This window comes from Felis catus, chromosome X (assembly GCF_018350175.1).
Source record: "Felis catus isolate Fca126 chromosome X, F.catus_Fca126_mat1.0, whole genome shotgun sequence".
NCBI lineage: Eukaryota > Metazoa > Chordata > Mammalia > Carnivora > Felidae > Felis > Felis catus.
Window position 1 is genome coordinate 103332203 of NC_058386.1, and position 14044 is coordinate 103346246.

The window sequence follows — 14044 nt, forward strand, 5'->3', positions numbered from 1 at the left end:
TACTTTGTCAAGCATATGCTTTTAAGAGACTAGGTGTGTGTTAAAAATTTTAAGAATTCTTAACTTCAAGTAAAATTATTCAGAATACCTTTGAAACACATATGGTTACTATAATATTCTGTGTTTTGAATAATTTAGATATGCAGCTCACCCAATGACCTTAAAAAACAAATGATTTGCATGGAGCTTGCATTTTTAGTTGCCCTATAACTGAATTGTACATAATGAGATTATCTACCTGTTTTTTAAAACTAATATAATGCAGTTGGAGAAGGGAAGGGAACTAACATTTTATTTTGAGTTTAGTGACGAGCCAAGGGAAGAGATACAGCTTATTAGTTATGAATGACTAGAAACAACTGGTCACTCAAAGCCAAGAGGGTAAATATTAGAAATAGCTATCAGTAGGTAGAAATATTGCCAAGAGAAGCTATATAAAGGCAACCAAAAAAAACCCCAAAAAACCCCAAAAACACCTGAGGGAGTTAACAATGATGAGAGCTCAGTGGAGATTGCATGTTGATGATTAATTGGATTCATGCCATGCTCTTACTTTCTGCATTCACCTTCACACTCCACAATTTCTCAGGCTTCAATTGGGAGCACAGCCTATCTAGAGATAACCAAAGATGCCACAAGAGGTCACTAGGCTAGGAGTGGTAGGTTTAGTGCATTGAGGCCTCTGAGCTGGGAACTATAAATTACTGCTACATTAAGGACATTATATATGGTCCACTATCTCATTAGTCATCTATCCGACTACACTAGGCAAACATTTTATTATTATCCCATTCTATAGAACAGGTAAACTTTTACTAGGTAACATTTCACACTGACTCACCCATGAGAAGGTAGTATACTTTGGAGCATCACGTTTCTAAACAGTTGGCTTTCTTCTGCCACTTATTGCAGCCAAGGGTGGTTTGATTTAAAAAAAAAAAACTTTCTGAAACTCAGGTTCTTAATCTGTAAAATAGAGATATATAATAAAGCCTACACCACAGAATTATCAGGAATAAAAGAAATGATGCATGTAACATACTAAATGTAGCACCTTGCTCATAATAAGTGCTCAATACCTGAAAATAATATATTTTATATTTTTACCAAAACTTGTATGTGAAATATTATTTCTAAACTAATTTCCATAAAATATACAAGCTTCAGTAGAGAGCAATATACTAGATCATTTGAGCATATGCATATAGATAATTATAGATCATAATTTCAATAAATGACTATTTTTATAATTTCAGCATTAACTCAGCATGACTTTCTTATATAGTTCCTGTAGTTCTGTTGAGAAGTAGAGTAGCATACTAGTTAAAATATGGCCCAGAGTTAGAAAGCCAGTTTAAACAATCTAGGATCTATCATTTATTAGCTGGATGACTTTGGACAATTATTTAAACTTTTTGTGCTTTAATTTACTCATTTAAACAATGAATATATTATTATTATTATTACTACCTGAGACAATATGTATAATGTTTATTGCTCAATTACTCAATAAGTAGTAGCTATTGTTATTCTTCCCTCAACAAAGTCTATCTGTATTAGTGTCATATTGCTACCATACCAAATAACCACAAATTGGGTGACTTAAAGTAACACAAGTTTATTTACTTATAATTCTATAGTCTGACATGGGTCTCATTGGGCTAAAATCAAGGCATTGATAAGGCTATGTTCTCTTCTGAAGATTCTAAGGGAGAATTCTCTTCCAATTTCATTCAGATTATTGGTAAATGCAGTTCATTGTGGTTATAAGACTGAGTATTCTGTTTCTTCACTGGCTATCAGCCTAGAGACATTCCTGCTTCCATAGATGAATTGTGGATTCATCCCTCCATCCTCAAGGTCAGCAATAGTGGACTAAATCTTTCTTATACTTTGAATCTCTCCTGCCATCCTTCCATCACATCTCTGATTAACTCATCAGCCTCCCTTTTCCACTTTTAATGGCCACTGTGATTACATTGGGCCCACCTGTATTATCCAAGATATCTTCCCTATATTTTAAGGCTCTTCACCTAAACTCCATTTTTCAGAGTTCCACTTGCCATGTGAGATAAAATATTTACAGGTCTGGAAGTTAAGACACAGACATACTTGGGGTGAGGGGGGCATTATTCTGCCAACACACTAAGGCTATGTTTTCCAGGTCTCTCTGAAGTGTGTACTTGTAATAGCCAATTCAGAATTTTATGCACATGCAGGCAGGACTTAGAAATAAAACTTTGTGGTTATTTTGAAGAGGTAAAAGTATGCCTCACTTATTTAAGACAATTATAAAAGGTGTTGATTCCTTACTTTAGAATAATCATATAGTGAATATATAAATATTGAGAGCTTTTGACATATTGAGAGAATTTGTTTTCTTAAATTTATAATTATTACACTTCTCAAAAAGTTATCATATAATGAAGGAATGCCTATAATCTACTATTAATTGGCAAACTGAGTCCAGTGTAATTGAGATAAAAGCAATAAATTTCTTTACACTATGGGCAAAATTCTCTAAATTTATAATTGTAACAAGAAACTTATTTCATCTCTTTCATAGTTAATTTTCTACAGATTTCTACATTCAAACATTTATTATTGTAGGTATAACTCTCACAAATGTATTTAAGATGAACTTAGAGTAAATGTACACAGTTTTGCAAATGAATAATTCATTTAATCATCAATTCCATTTAGACAGTAGCTATCATTTGTCAGACTTACTATAAGTGATGGGAATTTAACAAAAAACAGATATGGTGTGCTCTTTTTCCTGTGAAAGTTTCCTCAGTATGGGACACAGATGAATGAAGAGATCATTTAGATTCAATGTGTTACAGATGCTGGTAGAGTTATACACTAAAAGCAGTAGGAACATGAGGGCTAGTCCAGCTTCTGAGTAGTAGATCACAAATTTTTTAAATGGCAGAGGTGAAGCATGGTGTTATAAACAATAGTTAGATTTTTAGGTTGGCTGTTTACATAATAAAATAGCCATGGGTAATTCTATTTGTATTAAAAAATTGGAGAGTATAGATAGATGGTGGAGTAAGAAGACCCTAGGCTCACTTCATCTCATGGATAAAACGAGATAACACTCATATCAACATAAATAACCCAGAAAATGACCAAAGACTTGCAGAATAAACTCCCCAGCTAAATGTAGAGAAGAGACCACATTGAAGAGGGTCGGAGAAGGAGACATGGTCAGGAAGAGATAAAGAGCTTCCCAAACAAAAGTTAAAGAAATTTATGACCACTAAACCAGCCCTACCAGAAATGTAAAAGGGGATTCTTTGAGTGGAAAGGAAACACCATAAGCAAGAATAAGGAAAGTAGGAAGCACAAAAAGAGTAAAAATAAGCATATTTGTAAAAATCGCCCAAGGGACTCACAAAATAAAACCGTATACCTAAAATGTGGGAGGAGAAGAATAAAGAATGGGTTCTAACTTAAGTGGCCATCAATTTATTTTTTTTTTATTTTTTAATTTTTTTTTCAACGTTTATTTATTTTTGGGACAGAGAGAGACAGAGCATGAACGGGGGAGGGGCAGAGAGAGAGGGAGACACAGAATCGGAAACAGGCTCCAGGCTCTGAGCCATCAGCCCAGAGCCCGACGCGGGGCTCGAACTCACAGACCGCGAGATCGTGACCTGGCTGAAATCCGAGGCTTAACCGACTGCGCCACCCAGGAGCCCCAGTGGCCATCAATTTAATATAGATTGCTATATACAACAAATGTAATATACAAACCAAATGGTAATCCAAAAATAAAAACCAGTGATATGCAGAAATAACCCAGAGTCCAAGTATATCACTAAGAAAGGCAACTAATCATGAGAGAAGAGAGTAAGAGAAGAAAGGAATGGAATTAAACTATGAAAACAACTACAAAACACGTAACAGAATGGCAATAAATACATTCTTATCAAAATTACCTTGACTATAAAAGGACTAAATGCTCCAATAAAAAGACATGGTGTGATGGAATGGATAAAATAAAAATGAGACCCATCTATATGCTGCCTACAAGAAACTCATTTCGAACTTAAAGATTGAAAGTGAAGGGATGGAGAATCATTAATCATGCAAATGATGCCAAAAGAAAGTCTGGGTACCGATACTTGCATTGGACAAAATAGATATTAAAAAAAAGACTGTAAAAAGAGACAAAGAATGACACTATATAATAATAAAGGGGACAATCCAACAAGAAGATGTAACAATTGTAAATATTTATACACCCAACATAAAGCACCCAAATACATAAAATAGTTAATAGCAAACATAAAGGAAGTAATACAATAAGAGACGCTAACACCCTACGTACAAAGATAGATCACCCAAACAGAAAACCAACAAGTAAACAGAAGCTTTATATGACAAATTGGACCACATAGATCTAGTAGATATATTCAAAACATTCCATTCTAAAACAACAGAATACACATTCTTTTCAAGTGCACATGGAACATTCTCCAGAATAGGTCACGTATTAGGCTACAAAACAAGTCTTAACAAATTAAAAAAGATCAAATTCATCCAATTCATGCTTTCTGATCACAATGCTATAAAACTAGAAATCAACTACAGAAAAAAATCTAGAAAAGCACAAATACATGAGATTATATAATATGCTACTAAACAATGAATGAGTCAAGCAAGAAATCAAAGAGGTAATAAAAAAATTTATGAAGACAAATGAAAATGAAAATATAAAGGTCCAGGGGCACCTGGGTGGTTCAGTCGGTTGGGCGTCCGACTTCGGCTGAAGTCACGATCTCACGGTTCGTGAGTTCGAGCCCCGCATGGGGGTCTGTGCTGACAGCTCAGAGCCTGGAGTCTGTTTTGGATTCTGTGTCTCCCTCTCTCTCTGCCTCTCTCTCTCTCTCTCTTTCAAAAATAAAATAATAAAACATTTAAAAAAATTAGAAAAAATAAAGGTCCAAAATCTTTGTAATGCAGCAAAAGCTGTTCTAAGAGGGAAGTTTATAGCAATATAGATCTACTTTAGGAAGCAAGAAAAAGCTCAAATAAACAACCTAAGCTTACACATAAAGAGGCTAGGAAAAAAAGAACAAACAAAATCCAAAACTAGTAGAAGGAAGGAAATAATAAAGATTAAATCAGAAATTAAGAAAATAGAAATTAAAAAAACCCCAGTATAACAGATCAATAAAACCAGGAGCTCATTCTTTGAAAAGATCAACAAATGGATAAAACTTTAGCCAGACTCATCAGAGAGAGAGAGAGAGAGAGAGAGAGAGAACTCTAAATCAGAAATGAAAGAGAACAACACTACAGAAATACAAAGGACTATAAGAGAATATTATAAAAAATTGTATGCCAGCAAATTAGACAACCTAGAAGAAATGGATAAATTCCCAGAAACATATAACCTCCAAAAATTTAATTAGGAAGAAATAGAAAATTTAAACAGATTGATTACCAGCAATAAATTGAAACAATATTTAAAAAACGCCCAAAAAACACAAGTCCAGGACCAGCTGGCTTTGCATGTGAATTCTACCAAACATTTAAAGAATTGATACTTAATCATCTCATACTTTTTTCAAAAATAGGAGAAGAGGGAAAGCTTTCAAATTCATTCTATGAGGCCTGCATTTCCCTGATACCAAAACACTACACACACACACACACACACACACACACACACACACACACAGAGGACACCAGACCAAATCTCTGATGAACATGATATGCACATTCTGATACACAAAATTCTCAACAAAATATTAGCAAACCAAATCCAGCAATACATTAAATAAATCATTCACCACAGTCAAATGAAACTTATTCCTGGTATGCAAGGGTGGTTCAATATTCAGGAATTAACGAATGTGTTGCATCATACCAACAAGAGAAAAGATAAAAACTATATAATCATTTCAATAGATGCAGAAAAAGCATTTGACAAAGTACAACATACATTCAATATGAAAACCCCCAACAAAGTAGGTTTAGAGGAATATACCTCAACATAATAAAGGCCATCTATGAAAAACCCACCACTAATATCATACTCAATGCTGAGAAACTGATAACTTCTCCCCTAAAGTCAGTAACAAGACAAAGGTGTCCATTCTCACTCCTTTCATTCGACAGCACTGGTCGTCCTAGCTACAGCAATCAGACAAGAAAAAGGGATAAAAGGCATCCAAATTAGCAAGGAAGAAGTAAAACTTTCACTATTTGCAGATGACATGATGCTATATATAGAAAACCCTAAAGACTACCAAAAAAATGACTAGAACTGATACATGAATTCAGGAAGGTCATAGGATACAAAATCAATGCACAGAAATTTGTTGCATTTCTATACACTAGTAACGAAGCAACAGAATGAGAAATTAATAAAACAGTTGTTTTCACAAGTCCACCAAAAAGAAAAAAAAAATACCTAGGACTAAACTTAACCAAAGAGGTGGAACACCTGTATCTAAAACTATAAAACATTGATGAAAGCAATTAAAGATGACATGAACAAGGGTAAATATATTCCATGCTTATGGATTGGAAGAACAAATTTTGTTAAAATGTCCATACTACTCAAAGCAACCTGCAGATTTGATGCAATCTCCATCAAAATACCAAAAGCATTTTTTCACAGAACTAGAGAAAGTAATTCTAAAATTTGTATTGAACCATTAAAGACCCCAAATAGCCAAAACAATGTTGAAAAAGAAAAACAAAGCTGGAGTTATCACAATTCTATATTTCAATATATACTACAAAGTTGTAGTAATCAAAACAGTATGGTACTGACACAAAATAGACACATGGATCAATAGAACAAGATAGAAAGCCCAGGAACAAACCACAATTATATGGCCAATTATTCTTTGACAAAAGAAGCAAGAATATGCAAAAAGGAAAAGTCTCTTCAACAAATAATGTTAGGAAAACTGGAAAGCTACTTGCCAAAGAAGGAAATTAGACCACTTTCTTACACCATATACAAAAATAAACTCAAAATGGATTAAAGACCTAAGTATAGGACCTGAAACTACAAAAATCCTACAAGAGAGCACAGGCAGTAATTTCTCTGATGCTGGCTGTAGCACCATTTTTCCAGATATGTCTCCTGAGGCAAGGGAAATAAAAGCAAAAATAAGCTATTGAGATTACATCAAAATAAAAAGCTTCTGCACAGCAAAGGAAACAATCAATAAAACTAAAAGACAACATAATGAATTGGAGGAGATATTTGCAAATTATATATGGAAGTTCTTCAAAAACTAAAAATACAACTACCTCATGATCCAGCAATCTCAATACTGAATATTTACCCAAAGAATAAAAAACAGTAATTTGAAAGGGTATATGCACCCCTATGTTTATTGCAGAATTATTTGCAAAAGCCAACTTATGGAAGCATTCTACATGCCTATTGATAGATGAAGGGATAAAGAAGATGTGATATATATCATATATATCATATATATAATTCAACCCTAAGAAAATTGAAATCTTGCCATTTGCACCAACATGGATGGAGCTAGAGAGTACAATGGTAAATGAAATAAATCAGTCAAAGAAAGACAAATACCATATGATTTTGCTCATATGTGGAATTTAAGAAATAAAACAAATGATGGAAAAAAAAGAGAGGCAAACCAAGAAACAGACTGTTAAATATAGAGAACAAACTGATGGTTACCAGAGTACAGGTGCATGGGTGAATTAGATGATAGGGCTTAAGAGTACACTTATCATGATGAACAGTGTGTAATGTATAGAATTGTTGAATCACTATATTGTACACCTGAAACAAATATAACACTATATGGTAACTATACTGGAATTAAAATACAAAACTTAATAAAATTTTAAAAATTGGATAGTACATGTATGATTCATATATAAAGAAGGAATATTCAGTGGTTTGATACATTATTCTCCATTATTTGAACGAAAGAGAACTAGTACCATGTCAAAAAAAAATCCCCTATTATTCTCCTATGTGTTGCATTAAATAATAACACAGTTAAATTACTGAAGATAAAGATGAAATTAAACTTATGTGTTTCAAGGATTCAGGGGGAAAATTATGTACATATTTCTGTGGAGCATATCATGAAAACCATAAGAACTGTACTTAGTAAAACTGAACTGTAGTTTTCAAAATGTTATATTAATGAAATAAACACACCTGAGTTAAGAGATTAAAAAGTACATTTCATCAGCAAGTCTTTGATTTATGGACAGAACGTGTTAAATTATATTGACACAGTTTCCTATTATACTTTCTGCAACAGCACTTTTAATTTTAATCTCTTATAATAATAACTCAACAGAGGAGTTTGTTTGCAAACATTTTGGTTGTTGCTGCTATTGTAGAAGGTTAAAACTCTTTTACTGTTAATATCTTCATTGTTTTAAAAATCAGACTGCTGTAGGATGAGAAGAAAAGACATTTTTTAATGGAGCATGGCTTCTTGGTCAATGATTGTATCAAATCATAACACCAAGAGTGTATTCACTGGCTGAAAGTAGTCATTTTTTGGCCAGGTTAACATCTTGAAATTATTCTTACAAAAGTGACTGTATAAATTTCCATTCCATTTTAGTACTTTACGTGAACATGAAAGCCTAATGCAAAGCCTAACTGTTAAAACAGAACACGGTAATACTCTGCATATTACAGGGATTAAAACAAATTTGGGTGAAGGTTTTCAAGCATTAATTTTAAATATTTTTTGTGAATGTTATCTATAAAACCATACTTTCCAAATCCCTCCTGGGTGATTATCAGTGAATTGTTTAAATTTCCATTGTACTCTCCTTTCAGATCAGCTAACTGTCCGTTCAGTATTTTTTTAGGCTGAGCCCCTGGGCCAATATCACATTATAATTCATTTAACTATCCCTGGCACATTTAGAGCCATACTTTCACTGCAGCTCAATGAAGCCTTCTGCCGTATGTGATGACCAAGTTAAATTATGGTAATAAATGAACAATAGAATAGAATTAGCTGGTAGTAGAACCATTTATGAACACTAGTAAGTTCAGATAGTCAGAAATATTATTTGATTTCATGCTTTCATGTATTTTTACTAACACATTGTTTTTGTCACTTTGTGTTATTTGTTACTAGATAAATGTTTTTTTTAAGAGCAGTAAGGCCAAACCTAAGGACAATCTTTCATGCATGTGTGCATCCATCCAAAATTTATTGAGCACTCACTGTGTGTCAGACGGTGTATTAAGGATGGGTGGATACAAAAATATTAACAGATGGTCATGATTCAAGCCAGTAGTATTACAATGGTGAGATGAACCACTTTCTATAACAATACAAAGGAGAAAATAAAATTATATTGGCTGAGGGGCAAGCAGGAGGTACATATACATTTGGAAAGCTACATTGGGCCATATTGGGAAGGGCTTTGTTAATTGAACTAAGGAGGTTGAAATCATGCCATAGAAAATACGTATCTGCACTGAAAGTAACAGTTAGATAGGGCTCCATTGTTAATGCTAACAGGATACAAAATGACAGTGCTTACAAATATATAGTTTATTGCAGAAATATGACAATATAGAAATCACAGTAAAGTTAATAAACGAATTACAATCAAAGGCTGTCTCACAGCATTAGGTCTGGGAAGGATGGACACAAGTTTCAATTCACAGCATTAGGTCTGGAAAGGATGGACACAATTTTCAGACCTATTCTTGCTATGTAATCAGCCCCAATGACAAGGACCCTGGGGTCCTCACTGAGACCAGGTGCAAGTTATCAATTTCACTGTTAATAATAAACAATGTTGAAAAGTAGAGACAAATCTTCCTGAAACTCCTTGGACCCACAATGACAAACAAACAAACAAACAAACAAAAACCATGCCTTGACCAGAGATCAGTGTCAAGCAGGTATATTTCTTATTTCAGTAAAATAGCCCAGGCTAATTTTAAGCCTGCTAGAGTTAACACTCAAAGCATAGTATTTAATGGAGAATTCTGGGCATAGGATGAAAACAATAATCATCATAGATATTCTTTGATTGTGCACTGTATTTTCAATTTAAATTAAAATGATGGGTGGAGGATTTCCCAGGGACCTTTTTTTTTCATGGTGAATATAAATTTCTAGGAGTGACAAAAAGAAAAATTTATTTTGAGTGTTTTTGATTCAAATCAAATTTTAAACCTGTATTTTGATGAACACATAGTCACTTTTAAATTCACTTTAAAATTTAAATTGCTTCAGCATTTTAGAATTAAACATGTTTAGCTACAATTAAAAGGAATGCATATTTTTTTGAATAGTAAAATGCAAAACAATGCCTTCTTCATCTGAATGTCACTATTTCTGTTCTATTCTCATTGTTCTTTGAATAAATCCAAATGTTCTTAATATGACCTTCAAGATCCAGCATGCTGTTACCCTGACTTATCTATATCAGTATCATTATACCCAATGACTCCTTTTATAACTTTTTGTTGTCTGTGGTTCTGTTTGAAGCCCCCACACAATTTTGCAAAGAAAGCACCTAGAGTAAATGCCTTTATTTTGATACTGATCTTAGGGAAAAACATTCACTCTTTCAATTAAGTATGATGTTAACTATGTTTTTTCTTAAGATGGCCTTTATCAGGTTGAGGAAATCTCATTCTATTCCTAGCTTCAATGTTTTGATCATGAAAGGATATTAGATTGCATCAAGTGTTCTTTCTGCATCTATTAAGATGATCATGTGGTATTTTTCCTTTAGTCTATTAATATGGTGTTTACACTAATAAATTTTTAGGTTGAGCCAATCTTGCATTTTCCTATGATAAATCCCAATGATCTTGGTATATAATTACACTCATATATTGCTGGATTCAGTTTGCTAATATTTTGTTGAGAACTTTTGCATCTGTACTCATAAGATATATTGATCTGTACTTTTCTTTTTATGCGATGTCTTTGGCTTTCTATCAGGATAACACTGGCCTTTTTGAAAGAATTGAGGAGTGCACTCTCCTTTAATTTTTTGTAAGATCTTGTGAACGATTGGTGTTAATTTTTCAAATATTTGTCAAAATTTACCAGTGAACCCATTAGGGCCCAGGATTTTCTTTGCTATAAGATTTTTTTCATTTTTGTTTTTGTTTTTTTTTTTTTTTACTTACTAATTCTATCTCCTTGCTTGTTATAGGTGTAAATTCAGATTTTCTATTTCTTCTTATGTCACTCTCAGTTGCTCATGTCTTTTTAGGAAGATGTCTGTTTTATCCTAGTTATCTAATTATTTGGCATTTAATTTTTCATAATATCCTTTTAGAATAACTTTTTCTGTAAGGTCTGCAGTGATGTTCTTTCATTCATGCTTTAATTTAAGTAATTTGTAATTACCCCTTTTCTTTCTTGTTCATTATAGCTAAAGATTTATCAATTTTGTTGCTTTCTTCAAAAACCCAACTTTTCTTTTAATTGATAAATATTTATATTTTTTATATTTCATTAGTATCAGATATTTATTATATTCCTCCTATTTTCTTGGCTTTTGTTTGCTCTTTTGTTTTTAGTTTCTTAACAAGTACACTTAAATTATTGACTTGACATCTTTAATTTTTCCTAACATTAGTGTTTACAGTTATAAATTTCCTTCTAAGCATTGCTTTTGCAGTATACTGTAAGTTTTGGTATGTTGTGTTTCAATCTTCATTTATCACATAGTGTTTTCTATTTCCATTGGTATTCTTCTTTGATTCATTGATTATTAAAGAATGTGCTGTTTAATTCCCACATATTTGTGAATTCCAAAGTTTCCTTTTATTAGTGGTTTCTATTTTCATTCTATATGACCAGAGAATATACTTTGTATGATCTCATTCTTTTAAATTTGTTGAGATTTATTTTATGAGCTAAACTGTGGTCCATCCAGGAAAATGTTGCATGTGCACTTAAGAAAATGTGTATTCTGGTGATATTAAATGGGATATTCTAAAAATGTTTTTTGCACTCGGTGGTTTGTAATGTTGTTCAAGTCTTCTATTTCCTTGTCAATATTCTGCCTTGTTGTTTTATCCGTTATTTAAAGTGAGGTGTTGAAGTCCTTAACTATTATTTCTGAATTGTCTATTTATTAATTCAATTCTGTCAGATTTGTTTAATGTATTTTGAAGCTCTGTTAAGTGTACATAAGTTTTTAATTGTTATGTCTTCCCAATGGATTTATTCTTTTATCATAAAAAATATGTGTTTCTAGTACCAATTATTATCTTCTTATATTTTTGTCATTTATTAAGTATAGCAACTCCAGGTTTCTCACAATAGAATTTTCATCTTACTTATTTTATTTTCATCTTTTTACTTTTAATCTACTTGTGTCTTTAAATCTAAAGTGTTTCTGTTTAGGAGAAGCTAAGATGGCTGCATATTAGGAGGACCGTAGGTTTGTCTCCTCCCTGAAACACAACTAGAAAAGTATCAAATCACTTTGAATACCCAAAAAATTTACCTGAGGACTGACAGAACAAAATCTACAACTAGAAAGAGAAAAGAGGCCACATTGAATAAGGTAGGAAGTGGGGGAGAACTGACTTACATGTGCTGTAGAGCAGAAGGAGCCCTGGTCACACAGAAAGCAAGAGAGGGAGGAGCATACAAGGAGTGACACAGGGATAACGCTTCCACAAAGCCATTGGTAGGGAAAAGGAGAAGGGCTGATTTTCATGAGTTTTTCCAACCAGTGCGACTCAAAGACTGGAGTTTTAAAGGTCCATGGGCTTGGCTGAGATAGAAATATGAGGGCACTCCCCTACTCCTGGAAAGAAGTCAGGGAAACAACCTAGGGGCAGATTGCATGAACTGAGAAACACCTAAGGCTCACAGGGGAGAGATTATTAACTCTTCTTGGAGTGCATCTGTGAGAGATAGCATTGGCAAAGCTGCCTCTCTGGAGACAAAGAAGCTGGCAGGTGCCATTTACTTCCCCATCCCTTGGCATAGACACAGAACCACATGTTGAGGGTGGCTCACCCTCAAAATGGCAGCCTAGCTTGCTTGCTCCAAATCCCATGCCCCTGTGCTCTGGAATGGCTGCCCTTCTCAATCAAACCTTGCATCAGTCCCAGTGCAGTGAGACCTTTCCCCAGAAGATCGGCACAGCCTCCTGCCACAGCATATCCCTAAATATTTGGGTTTTAAAAGTCATCAGGCTTACCTGGGATAGAGCCCAACATGTGCTGTGCTGCTCCAGGCAGGCAAACTACCCAGAGACAGTGTGAAAATGGTGATCTGAAAGATATCTGGGACACACAGGGGATTATTTGCTCTTCTGGGAGTGCTTCTCTGAGAGCAGCAAGTGCAGAGACCCATCTCTGAGGACAAAGGAGTTGGCAGGTACCATGTCCCTCCCCCACCTCTCAGCATAAACCGTCTTCAGTAAACAGCACAGCACAGACACAGGCTGCCTAAAATGCATACACCAAGTCCCTCCCCGCTGCACTCTGCAAGTGTGCCTTAGTCCAAACAGAATGGGACCCTTCCCCAGAAGATAAGTAGAAACCCACACACACACACCACTTCGCCCAAACAGAAAGTTCTGCAAAGCTTTGGTTCTAGTGGAAGTAGCATCAGGTCTTACTTAATAAGCAGACAGATGCATACCTACTTAAAACTTGCCTACTCTGGCCAAGGACCAAACAATCCCCACTGCAAGCAAGAAGAGCCTCAGCAGAGGACTGGCCTAAAGGATACAGCAGCAAAACACAGTAGCAGAGAGCACACAGCACACACCAGAGACACTTCCTGAAGTGCCAGTCCTGGACACTGTATGATCTCTTCTTCATAAGGTCATTACCCTCAGGATCAAGAAACATAACAGGCTTTTCTAACACATACAAGAAGACAGAGACTTAGATAAAATGCCAAGACAGAGAAACTCATCCCAAAAGAAAGAACAAGAAAAGGCCATGGCCAGAGATCAAATCAAAACAGATATAAATATTGTGCCTGTTGGAAAATTTAAAGTAACAATAATAAGGATATTCACTGGGCCTGAGAAAAGAGTGGAAGAC